Source organism: Rutidosis leptorrhynchoides, chromosome 6 (genome assembly GCF_046630445.1).
Source record: "Rutidosis leptorrhynchoides isolate AG116_Rl617_1_P2 chromosome 6, CSIRO_AGI_Rlap_v1, whole genome shotgun sequence".
Classification (NCBI taxonomy): domain Eukaryota; kingdom Viridiplantae; phylum Streptophyta; class Magnoliopsida; order Asterales; family Asteraceae; genus Rutidosis; species Rutidosis leptorrhynchoides.
In genome coordinates this window covers 361363024-361373245 of record NC_092338.1, presented here as the reverse complement: position 1 = coordinate 361373245, position 10222 = coordinate 361363024, and positions in this window count along the sequence as shown.

Sequence of the window (10222 nt, the reverse complement as noted above, 5' to 3'; positions counted from 1 at the left end):
TTCGATTCATACATATAAAGCTATCTTATTCGGAGGTTTAAACTTGTAATCACTAGAACATAGTTTAGTTAATTCTAAACTTGTTCGCAAACAAAAGTTAATCCTTCTAACTTGACTTTTAAAATCAACTAAACACATGTTCTATATCTATATGATATGCTAACTTAATGATTTAAAACCTGGAAACACGAAAAACACCGTAAAACCGGATTTACGCCGTCGTAGTAACACCGCGGGCTGTTTTGGGTTAGTTAATTAAAAACTATGATAAACTTTGATTTAAAAGTTGTTATTCTGAGAAAATGATTTTTATTATGAACATGAAACTATATCCAAAAATTATGGTTAAACTCAAAGTGGAAGTATGTTTTCTAAAATGGTCATCTAGACGTCGTTCTTTCGACTGAAATGACTACCTTTACAAAAACGACTTGTAACTTATTTTTCCGACTATAAACCTATACTTTTCTGTTTAGATTCATAAAATAGAGTTCAATATGAAATCATAGCAATTTGATTCACTCAAAACGGATTTAAAATGAAGAAGTTATGGGTAAAACAAGATTGGATAATTTTTCTCATTTTAGCTACGTGAAAATTGGTAACAAATCTATTCCAACCATAACTTAATCAACTTGTATTGTATATTATGTAATCTTGAGATACCATAGACACGTATACAATGTTTCAACCTATCATGTCGACACATCTATATATATTTCGGAACAACCATAGACACTCTATATGTGAATGTTGGAGTTAGCTATACAGGGTTGAGGTTGATTCCAAAATATATATAATTTGAGTTGTGATCAATACTGAGATACGTATACACTGGGTCGTGGATTGATTCAAGATAATATTTATCGATTTATTTCTGTACATCTAACTGTGGACAACTAGTTATAGGTTACTAACGAGGACAGCTGACTTAATAAACTTAAAACATCAAAATATATTAAAAGTGTTGTAAATATATTTTGAACATACTTTGATATATATGTATATATTGTTATAGGTTCGTGAATCAACCAGTGGCCAAGTCTTACTTCCCGACGAAGTAAAAATCTGTGAAAGTGAGTTATAGTCCCACTTTTAAAATCTAATATTTTTGGGATGAGAATACATGCAGGTTTTATAAATAATTTACAAAATAGACACAAGTACGTGAAACTACATTCTATGGTTGAATTATCGAAATCGAATATGCCCCTTTTTATTAAGTCTGGTAATCTAAGAATTAGGGAACAGACACCCTAATTGACGCGAATCCTAAAGATAGATCTATTGGGCCTAACAAACCCCATCCAAAGTACCGGATGCTTTAGTACTTCGAAATTTATATCATATCCGAAGGGTGTCCCGGAATGATGGGGATATTCTTATATATGCATCTTGTTATTGTCGGTTACCAGGTGTTCACCATATGAATAATTTTTATCTCTATGTATGGGATGTGTATTGAAATATGAAATCTTGTGGTCTATTGTTACGATTTGATATATATAGGTTAAACCTATAACTCATCAACATTTTTGTTGACGTTTAAAGCATGTTTATTCTCAGGTGAATATTAAGAGCTTCCGCTGTTGCATACTAAAATAAGGACAAGATTTGGAGTCCATGTTTGTATGATATTGTGTAAAAACTGCATTCAAGAAACTGATTTCGATGTAACATATTTGTATTGTAAACCATTATGTAATGGTCGTGTGTAAACAGGATATTTTAGATTATCATTATTTGATAATCTACGTAAAGCTTTTTAAACCTTTGTTTATGAAATAAAGGTTATGGTTTGTTTTAAAAATGAATGCAGTCTTTGAAAAACGTCTCATATAGAGGTCAAAACCTCGCAACGAAATCAATTAATATGGAACGTTTTTAATCAATAAGAACGGGACATTTCAGTTGGTATCCGAGCGTTGGTCTTAGAGAACCAGAATTTTGCATTAGTGTGTCTTATCGAGTTTGTTAGGATGCATTAGTGAGTCTGGACTTCGACCGTGTTTTCTTTAAAAATGATTGCTTAACATTTTTGTTGGAAACTATATATTTTTAACATATAAATATTATGTGATATATTAATCTCTTAACGTGTTTGATATTATGTGATAGATGTCTACCTCTAGAACAAGTCCCATTGACTCACCTAATAATAATGAAGAGTCAAATGTAAATTGGAATGATTCGTGGACTGATTCACAAGTTCCCGAAGAGGAACCGGAAGAAGAGTCGGAACCGGAAGAAGAATCGGAACCGGAAGAAGAAATAGAACCGGTGGGGGAAATAATAAAACGGTTAAGTAAAAGAGAATCCTCAACCAACCGACCAAAGTTAATTATGGTCAATGGTGTTTCCGCCAAGGAAGCAAAATATTGGGAGGATTACCAATTCTCCGATGAATCGGATTCCGACGAGAATTCCGATGATGTTATAGAAATTACCCCAACTGAATTTAAAAAGGCAAAAGAAAATAATAAGGGAAAGGGCATAAAAATAGAGAAATCTAATTCCAACCCCGATGAACTTTATATGTATCGTCAACCCCCGAAGTCCTTAAGTTGTAACAATGACCCGGGAACCTCTAAACCACCAGGTTTTTCTAAACCAATGTGGACAACGACGGCTCGTATTAGGGGAACATCATATATCCCTAGAAACTTGGAAAAACGAACCAAAACCGAAGAAGAAGAAACGAGCGAGTCGGAATAAGATAGTTGTATTCGTGTGGTGTAATATATGTAATATAGTGTTCTTATGCTTTATGATATATGTAAAAATTGCTTGTATTAATAAGTATTTTTTTTATGAAACTAACTCTTGTCTATTTTACAGTTTAAAAACACAAAATGGATAGACAACCCAATATTTTAAGAGACCTACCCGGAGACATGATTGATGAAATCTTGTCTAGAGTCGGCCAGAATTCTTCGGCACAACTATTTAAGACGAGATCAGTTTGTAAGACATTCGAAGAACGTTCCAAGAATGTTTTGGTTTATAAGAGACTTTCGTTTGAAAGATGGGGGATATCACATTGGGAAACCCATAAGTTACGATGTGTTTACTTTGACGCATATATTGCGGGGAACCCAAATGCTATTTTACGCAACGGGTTAAGAAATTATTTTGACTCAATATATCCGAATATTGGACTTCGTGATTTAGAAAAAGCGGCTAACATGCAACATAAAGAAGCATGTTATGCTTACAGATTAGTAATGTTCGCTTCTCACCAAAGTGAGAACAAGAACATCGGGCTACAACTATTAAACAAAACGTTTCCACAAGTGACGGAGTCGGTAATTGGGGTAAGAAATGAGGTTTTTAGATTATTACGGGACTGTTGGACATTACGTAACCCTCGTCCATTTGATGACGTTACAACATGCTGTCTTATCAACGGCCATAACGGTTATGTTGCACAAGACCAAGGATGGGAAGTAGTCCTAGTAAAACCAGAATGCATGACTTGTTTCTGGACGTATGAATTACGTGTCTTTATTGCCTTTGCCGAACGACTTGTGTACTAGCTAGAATTGTCTTCACAACTATCTTGTATCAAAGTTATTGTGTGCTATATTTCATGCTTTATGTAAAATAAGCGGTATTGTAAGTTTGTAAAATATTGTATAAAAGTTTGAACGCGAAATATTATTACAATCAGTTTTTCATATAGAATTGTAGTAGTTGAATTGTATATTAGCTACTAAGTATGAACTTAACGGGTAGGTACTACCCGAATTTAAACTTATAAAACGCTAATATGAAGAAAAAGCTTTTATAAATGAGTTCATATTATGCTACGAAATACTATTAACTACTCTTAATATTCTGTATGATTAACTTGTTCCATTTAACTATTTTGAAGGAAATGGCACCGACTACTCGACACACCGTGAATATGAATGAAGAGGAATTCCGTACTTTTCTAGCTTCAAACATAGCCGCAGTACAGGCTGCGCTACATACCAACAATAACCTTGGATCTAGCAGTACAGGAAATCGTGTAGGATGCACCTACAAAGAATTCACTGCCTGCAAACCTTTGGAATTTGATGGAACCGAAGGACCGATCGGATTGAAACGGTGGACCGAGAAGGTTGAATCGGTGTTTGCCATAAGTAAGTGTACTGAAGAGGACAAAGTGAAGTACGCTACGCATACCTTCACAGGTTCTGCGTTAACATGGTGGAATACCTATCTAGAGCAAGTGGGACAAGATGATGCGTACGCACTACCGTGGTCAGCATTCAAGCACTTGATGAACGAGAAGTACCGTCCCAGAACCGAGGTCAATAAGCTCAAGACAGAACTTAGAGGGTTACGAACCCAAGGATTTGATATTACCACGTACGAAAGACGATTCACAGAATTGTGCCTATTGTGTCCGGGAGCATTCGAAGATGAGGAAGAGAAGATCGACGCGTTTGTGAAAGGATTACCGGAAAGAATCCAAGAAGATATAAGTTCACACGAGCCCGCCTCCATACAACAGGCATGTAGAATGGCTCACAAACTAGTGAACCAGATTGAAGAAAGAATTAAAGAACAGACTGCTGAAGAGGCCAATGTGAAGCAAGTCAAAAGAAAGTGGGAGGAAAACGGTGATAAGAATCACCAATACAACAACAACAGCAATTACAACAATAATCGCAACAATTATCCCAACAATCGCAACATCAATCGCAACTACAACAAACGGCCCAACAACAACAACAACAACAACAACAACAACAGCAACTACAACAATCATCCCAACAACAATAATAACCGCAACAACAACAACAATCAGAAGCAGCTATGCCAAAGGTGTGAAAAGAATCACTCGGGGTTCTGCACCAAATTTTGCAACAAGTGTAAAAGAAATGGTCATAGCGCGGCGAAGTGTGAGGTCTATGGACCAGGGGTTAATAGAACGAAAGGAATAAATGGTGTCAGAACGAGTAATGGCGGAGCAAGTAGTGTCGGAGCAAGTTATGCCAATGTAGTTTGTTATAAATGTGGAAAACCAGGCCACATTATTAGAAATTGCCCGAACCAGGAGAACACGAATGGACAAGGCCGTGGAAGAGTTTTCAATATTAATGCGGTAGAGGCACAGGAAGACCCGGAGCTTGTTACGGGTACGTTTCTTATTGACAATAAATCTGCTTACGTTTTATTTGATTCGGGTGCGGATAGAAGCTATATGAGTAGAGATTTTTGTGCTAAATTAAGTTGTCCATTGACGCCTTTGGATAGTAAATTTTTACTCGAATTAGTAAATGGTAAATTAATTTCAGCAGATAATATATGTCGGAATCGAGAAATTAAACTGGTTAGCGAAACATTTAAGATTGATTTGATACCAGTAGAGTTAGGGAGTTTTGATGTGATAATCGGTATGGACTGGTTGAAAGAAGTGAAAGCGGAGATCGTTTGTTACAAAAATGCAATTCGCATTATACGAGAAAAAGGAAAACCCTTAATGGTGTACGGAGAAAAGGGCAACACGAAGCTACATCTTATTAGTAATTTGAAGGCACAAAAACTAATAAGAAAAGGTTGCTATGCTGTTCTAGCACACGTCGAGAAAGTACAAACTGAAGAAAAGAGCATCAATGATGTTCCCATTGCAAAAGAATTTCCCGATGTATTTCCGAAAGAATTACCGGGATTACCCCCACATCGATCCGTTGAATTTCAAATAGATCTTGTACCAGGAGCTGCACCAATAGCTCGTGCTCCTTACAGACTCGCACCCAGTGAGATGAAAGAACTGCAAAGCCAATTACAAGAACTTTTAGAGCGTGGTTTCATTCGACCAAGCACATCACCGTGGGGAGCTCCTGTTTTGTTTGTCAAGAAGAAAGATGGTACATTCAGGTTGTGTATCGACTACCGAGAGTTGAACAAACTTACCATCAAGAACCGCTACCCACTACCAAGAATCGACGACTTATTTGATCAACTACAAGGCTCGTCTGTTTATTCAAAGATTGACTTACGTTCCGGGTATCATCAAATGCGGGTGAAAGAAGATGATATTCCAAAGACTGCTTTCAGAACACGTTACGGTCATTACGAGTTTATGGTCATGCCATTTGGTTTAACTAATGCACCAGCTGTGTTCATGGACCTTATGAACCGAGTGTGTGGACCATACCTTGACAAGTTTGTCATTGTTTTCATTGATGACATACTTATTTACTCAAAGAATGACCAAGAACACGGTGAACATTTGAGAAAGGTGTTAGAAGTATTGAGGAAGGAAGAATTGTACGCTAAGTTTTCAAAGTGTGCATTTTGGTTGGAAGAAGTTCAATTCCTCGGTCACATAGTGAACAAAGAAGGTATTAAGGTGGATCCGGCAAAGATATAAACTGTTGAAAAGTGGGAAACCCCGAAAACTCCGAAACACATACGCCAGTTTTTAGGACTAGCTGGTTACTACAGAAGGTTCATCTAAGACTTTTCCAGAATAGCAAAACCCTTGACTGCATTAACGCATAAAGGGAAGAAATTTGAATGGAATGATGAACAAGAGAAAGCGTTTCAGTTATTGAGGAAAAAGCTAACTACGACACCTATATTGTCATTGCCTGAAGGGAATGACGATTTTGTGATTTATTGTGACGCATCAAAGCAAGGTCTCGGTTGTGTATTAATGCAACGAACGAAGGTGATTGCTTATGCGTCTAGACAATTGAAGATTCACGAGCAAAATTATACGACGCATGATTTGGAATTAGGCGCGGTTGTTTTTGCATTAAAGACTTGGAGGCACTACTTATATGGGGTCAAAAGTATTATATATACCGACCACAAAAGTCTTCAACACATATTTAATCAGAAACAACTGAATATGAGGCAGCGTAGGTGGATTGAATTGTTGAATGATTACGACTTTGAGATTCGTTACCACCCGGGGAAGGCAAATGTGGTAGCTGACGCCTTGAGCAGGAAGGACAGAGAACCCATTCGAGTAAAATCTATGAATATAATGATTCATAATAACATTACTACTCAAATAAAGGAGGCGCAACAAGGAGTTTTAAAAGAGGGAAATTTAAAGGATGAAATACCCAAAGGATCGGAGAAGCATCTTAATATTCGGGAAGACGGAACCCGGTATAGGGCTGAAAGGATTTGGGTACCAAAATTTGGAGATATGAGAGAAATGGTACTTAGAGAAGCTCATAAAACCAGATACTCAATACATCCTGGAACGGGGAAGATGTACAAGGATCTCAAGAAACATTTTTGGTGGCCGGGTATGAAAGCCGATGTTGCTAAATACGTAGGAGAATGTTTGACGTGTTCTAAGGTCAAAGCTGAGCATCAGAAACCATCAGGTCTACTTCAACAACCCGAAATCCCGGAATGGAAATGGGAAAACATTACCATGGATTTCATCACTAAATTGCCAAGGACTGCAAGTGGTTTTGATACTATTTGGGTAATAGTTGATCGTCTCACCAAATCAGCACACTTCCTGCCAATAAGAGAAGATGACAAGATGGAGAAGTTAGCACGACTATATTTGAAGGAAGTCGTCTCCAGACATGGAATACCAATCTCTATTATCTCTGATAGGGATGGCAGATTTATTTCAAGATTCTGGCAGACATTACAGCAAGCATTAGGAACTCGTCTAGACATGAGTACTGCCTATCATCCACAAACTGATGGGTAGAGCAAAAGGACGATACAAACGCTTGAAGACATGCTACGAGCATGTGTTATTGATTTCGGAAACAGTTGGGATCGACATCTACCGTTAGCAGAATTTTCCTACAACAACAGCTACCATTCAAGCATTGAGATGGCGCCGTTTGAAGCACTTTATGGTAGAAAGTGCAGGTCTCCGATTTGTTGGAGTGAAGTGGGGGATAGACAGATTACGGGTCCGGAGATTATACAAGAAACTACCGAGAAGATCATCCAAATTCAACAACGGTTGAAAACCGCCCAAAGTCGACAAAAGAGCTACGCTGACATTAAAAGAAAAGATATAGAATTTGAAATTGGAGAGATGGTCATGCTTAAAGTTGCACCTTGGAAAGGCGTTGTTCGATTTGGTAAACGAGGGAAATTAAATCCAAGGTATATTGGACCATTCAAGATTATTGATCGTGTTGGACCAGTAGCTTACCGACTTGAGTTACCTCAACAACTCGCGGCTGTACATAACACTTTCCACGTCTCGAATTTAAAGAAATGTTTTGCTAAAGAAGATCTCACTATTCCGTTAGATGAAATCCAAATCAACGAAAAACTTCAATTCATCGAAGAACCCGTCGAAATAATGGATCGTGAGGTTAAAAGACTTAAGCAAAACAAGATACCAATTGTTAAGGTTCGATGGAATGCTCGTAGAGGACCCGAGTTCACCTGGGAGCGTGAAGATCAGATGAAGAAGAAATACCCGCATCTATTTCCAGAAGATTCGTCAACACCTTCAACAGCTTAAAATTTCGGGACGAAATTTATTTAACGGGTAGGTACTGTAGTGACCCGAACTTTTCCATGTTTATATATATTAATTGAGATTGATATTTACATGATTAAATGTTTCCAACATGTTAAGCAATCAAACTTGTTAAGACTTGATTAATTGAAATATGTTTCATATAGACAATTGACCACCCAAGTTGACCGGTGATTCACGAACGTTAAAACTTGTAAAAACTATATGATGACATATATATGGTTATATATATAGTTATAATGATATTATGATAAGTAAACATATCATTAATTATATTAACAATGAACTACATATGTAAAAACAAGACTACTAACTTAATGATTTTGAAACGAGACATATATGTAACGATTATCGTTGTAACGACATTTAATGTATATATATCATATTAAGAGATATTTGTACATCATAATATCATGATAATATAATAATTTAAAATCTCTTTTGATATTATAAACATTGGGTTAACAACATTTAACAAGATCGTTAACCTAAAGGTTTCAAAACAACATTTACATGTAACGACTAACGATGACTTAACGACTCAGTTAAAATGTATATACATGTAGTGTTTTAATATGTATTCATACACTTCTGAAAGACTTCAAGACACTTATCAAAATACTTCTACTTAACAAAAATGCTTACAATTACATCCTCGTTCAGTTTCATCAACAATTCTACTCGTATGCACCCGTATTCGTACTCGTACAATACACAGCTTTTAGATGTATGTACTATTGGTATATACACTCCAATGATAAGCTCTTAGCAGCCCATGTGAGTCACCTAACACATGTGGGAACCATCATTTGGCAACTAGCATGAAATATCTCATAAAATTACAAAAATATGAGTAATCATTCATGACTTATTTACATGAAAACAAAATAACATATCCTTTATATCTAATCCATACACCAACGACCAAAAACACCTACAAACACTTTCATTCTTCAATTTTCTTCATCTAATTGATCTCTCTCAAGTTCTATCTTCAAGTTCTAAGTGTTCTTCATAAATTCCAAAAGTTCTAGTTTCATAAAATCAAGAATACTTTCAAGTTTGCTAGCTCACTTCCAATCTTGTAAGGTGATCATCCAACCTCAAGAAATCTTTGTTTCTTACAGTAGGTTATCAGTCTAATACAAGGTAATAATCATATTCAAACTTTGGTTCAATTTCTATAAATATAACAATCTTATTTTAAGTGATGATCTTACTTGAACTTGTTTTCGTGTCATGATTCTGCTTCAAGAACTTCGAGCCATCCAAGGATCCATTGAAGCTAGATCCATTTTTCTCTTTTCCAGTAGGTTTATCCAAGGAAATTAAGGTAGTAATGATGTTCATAACATCATTCGATTCATACATATAAAGCTATCTTATTCGAAGGTTTAAACTTGTAATCACTAGAACATAGTTTAGTTAATTCTAAACTTGTTCGCAAACAAAAGTTAATCCTTCTAACTTGACTTTTAAAATCAACTAAACACATGTTCTATATCTATATGATATGCTAACTTAATGATTTAAAACCTGGAAACACGAAAAACACCGTAAAACCGGATTTACGCCGTCGTAGTAACACCGCGGGCTGTTTTGGGTTAGTTAATTAAAAACTATGATAAACTTTGATTTAAAAGTTGTTATTCTGAGAAAATGATTTTTATTATGAACATGAAACTATATCCAAAAATTATGGTTAAACTCAAAGTGGAAGTATGTTTTCTAAAATGGTCATCTAGA